Below are 3,702 nucleotides of genomic sequence, written 5' to 3' on the forward strand. Positions count from 1 at the left end.
TTGTTTGTAAGCATTTGGGTAAATGCCCAAAAGTGGGATTGCTGGGTCATAGGGGAGTTCTATGTGAAGTCTTTTGAGGAACCTCCATACTGCTTTCCTGGAATTCTTTTTTGTTCTGTGAGTCCTCTTGTTTCCTTGATGCATCTTCTCTTCTGTGTTTCTTTGAAGGGAAGTGGTAGTTTTCTTCTGTTGTCAGCCTTGTTTCTGTGTGTGCCAAGTTTATTTATTTATTTTCTTTTGGTGGTAACCAAGTTTTATTGTAAAATAAGAAAACCAACAATGCTTTATAAGAAATGTACTTGTTATCTTGCCTCTGTAATTGTAACTCCTCTGCACGGTATTCTCACAATAAAAAAATAAAAAAGGAATATAAAAAAGGAGAAGGGGGTGGTAGTGACCAATGCTGATGTGCCTTGCAGCATGCAAAAGAAATCAACCCTGAGCATGTGGGTGGGTGGGTGGATGAAGTAAAATGGGTCTTGGTGGACCAGCAGACCCTACATGAGCCCAAGATAGAATTCTCCAGTATGTGAAATGGGGTGACATTTGCTATTGCCAAAGTTCAACAGAAGACTGAGCAGATTTGGCTGGGCCAGTGGAATCTTGGCAACGTCTTCCTCTCAAGTACTTGCCCAGTCTTGGAAATGATCAGCCTATCCCTGAACTAGCACCTCCGAGGGGGCCAAGCCCCAGTTACCAAATGGTAACTGGTTCAAGGCCAATTACACATTTTATTAATTCTTACAACAAAACCCTGTGAGGTAGGCACCATGATCAGTTTTTCATAGACATTCCAACTTGAGTTAGCTCCTTGGTTAGTTTTGTTGGAGAACTGGGCTACCAGAACCCTAACCCTTACATGAAGACATGTTCTTCTCTTCCAAATATTTCTCACAGCTAAAACCTTAAAAGCTAAGCTGGTATGTCCTAGCTCCCACTGCCACCCCCAAAACACTATGCAGTGGGGGCCCCAGGTCATGGGAATGGAAGAGTTCTTGGTTCTGGGTATTTCTGAAGCACACCAATGCCAAGCAGGGAGGCATGCACCTGAGTCCCAGGAAAGGGGGACAGGGGCAGGGGGCTGTTTCCAGGGGGAGAGAGGCAGAGGAGGTCAGTCCGAGTCAGGACCCTCTCGCTTGCATCTCAGTTTTTTGTGACGGGAAGTAGGCTGCCCCTTCTTGGATTTCGAGTAGCTAGAGTGAGCCTTGCACTCCTCTGGTTCCTTTTCAGTCTTTGAATTCAAAGGCCTCATTTATCATTCGGAGCATCTCATTGCGCTTAAGCCCACGGATCTTCACCATCCAGCGGTTTCTTCGTTGGCTGAGGAGAGGAGGAGCTAGTGTTGGTAGGCAGTACTCGCTTAGTGCTCCCTGGTAGAGGTGGAGGATCAGAACAAGGCTCCTCTATTCTGCGGAAATTTTCCTCCTCTGTGCGCCCATCTCTCCCAGGACATACCTCAAAGCTGTTGCGTCCCAGCAGTTTGCCACTGGAATCTTGCAGTGTGATAATGGTGAGGATGGGCCGCTGGTTCACGCCCCCCACGCAGGAGCTGTTACATATGTGGTTGTAGTGGATGGTGGTACAGTCAGAGCCAACCTCAGGCGGCTCATAAGGCACCGCTACGCGGTGTCGGTAAGTGTGGCAGTCACTCAGATACTCTGCATGCAAATTGCCTTCCACTCGGATCAGATGCTCAGGAGGTGCTGGACCATCATTATCAGAACAGGCTCATGATGTGGGCAGCGCCTCACAACTTCTGTCATGGGCTGGGACTTCTTGTAGATGGCCATGGTGCGGACTCGTGTGCCAGGTGGAGGGGTTGAATCCACCCACAGCTGCCCTGGGCAGGTCTGCCAGCTGACAGAAAAGCTTGTTGAGGGTCAGGAAGTACGTGCATGCGACAGATTTGGCTGTCCCTGATTGCAGGAAGCCCAAGCAGAAGCCATAGTTGCCACGGTAGGTGATTTGGGAAGGGACAAAGGAGGCCATGGCGTGGCTGGTGCAGAGGCTGTATGTGCAGGGGCCACTGGGGCCAAGGCTTTGGGGACAGCATCAGTAGATGTTTGTACAGCTTCCTGCGGATCTTCCAACCACTTTGCAACGTTGTCTTCTGAGAATTCATTCTTGGGAAACCGAGGTGGACAGAAAGCTGTCATCAGGAAGAAGTTTCCAGAAATCTGAAAACGACTCATGACTCAGAGGGAGATCGATGTTCAGATCTGACGGCAGCGCTTCCATGACAGTACCCAAGAAGGCAGTCTGGCAGCTCTGGTCCTCAAGGGAGTGGGTCGCTTTCCTAGGATGCATGCTCTGAACCTGGATGCCAGGGGCGCCCAGAGCTCAGAAACCACCTTGCAACCATAATGGTGCCTACAGACTTTACTTCAAGTTTATTTTTATTGTTAAGTTTTTGTTTCTCCTTTTTATGTTAAATGTTTTCTTGAAATAGATTCAAATGTTGGCTGACTTTTTATTGTCAAAGTCTGCTGAAGGGGAATACATGTCACTTGGCAGCTCTATGTCTGAGGGTGAGCTTCCATGACTGGACCATTCCTCTGCAAGGGTCAAGAAGGACACGTCCCAGAATGCACAATCCCTTGAAGGCAGGGATAAGTCTATTGAGATCAACCTTTTACTAGAAGCTCAGGGGTCTGGCAGGAGGAGACACTTACTGCTCTGTATGCTGATGTGTCTGATTTGCTATTCCCTGTCTCTCACCTTTTGTCCATTCTTATGGGTCCTGCTGTCCCCATGGGACATCGCTGAGTGACCTTCAAAGACAGAAAGGAAGGAAGGAAGAAAGAAGGAAGGAAGGAAAAGATAAATTGAGTGCAGATGGTTTATACCTGTAAGGAGGCTGAGATCTGAGGACTATAGTTCAAAGACAACCAGAGAAGAAAACTCTGGATGACTCTTATTGCCAATTAACCAACAAAAAGCTGGTTAATTGAGCTGTGGCTCAAGTGGTAGAACACTATCCTTGAGTGAAAACGCAAAGTGAGAGCCTTAAGTTCAATCCACAGTACCAGCACACACAGACACAAAAATGAATAATTAAATTAAATCGTTACTATATTCTCTCTTGATTTGTCTCTGGAAGTTAATGAACAACAATTTAACATCAAATGTGTCTTGCGTATTTGGCAGTGTGCTTTAGAGATTTAAACAAGCCAGAAAACAAGCATACAGGGGCCAAGACCAACAGCCTGAGGCGTTTGTACATTGCCACCATCTGCCATTGGTACATGCCAGATGGGTGAAAGACAGGTGCATTCTTTCTCTTTCATGTAACTATAGTGTCCACAATTTGCTTCTTCTTTTGTGTACTGTGCGAGAAGGATGGAGAATCCAAAGTTCTAGGTCTTGCATTGCATGTGATTAATGCTACTGATTTTTGCATTTGCAATCAGCCTTTCATAATATCTGTTGTTAAAAATAGGTCATGCTATGGTGATGTGAATTGGGAAGACATTATCATAAGAATAATAAAATCAGTAAAGAAAAGCTAATTGTGCACTGGGTACTTAATATGCACTATCTCACTTAGTCAAGGATAGAATATTATGCAATACACACTATGATAATTACATCCATTTGTCAATTGAGAAAATAAGGTACAAAGGGGTTAAGTAACTTTTCCCCAAATCACACCATAAATAGTGAGGATCTGGGACTTAAAAATAGGTCTCTTTGGTTCCATTC

At 45.7% G+C, this 3,702-nt stretch overlaps 1 pseudogene; it reads right to left on the reverse strand.

Annotated features, from left to right (window-relative positions):
* Positions 1–1,111: 1,111 nt before the first annotated feature.
* On the reverse strand, positions 1,112–2,271 carry LOC105991738 (annotated as a pseudogene).
* Positions 2,272–3,702: the final 1,431 nt, after the last annotated feature.

This window comes from Dipodomys ordii, unplaced genomic scaffold (genome assembly GCF_000151885.1).
Source record: "Dipodomys ordii isolate 6190 unplaced genomic scaffold, Dord_2.0 Scaffold76, whole genome shotgun sequence".
NCBI classification, from domain to species: domain Eukaryota; kingdom Metazoa; phylum Chordata; class Mammalia; order Rodentia; family Heteromyidae; genus Dipodomys; species Dipodomys ordii.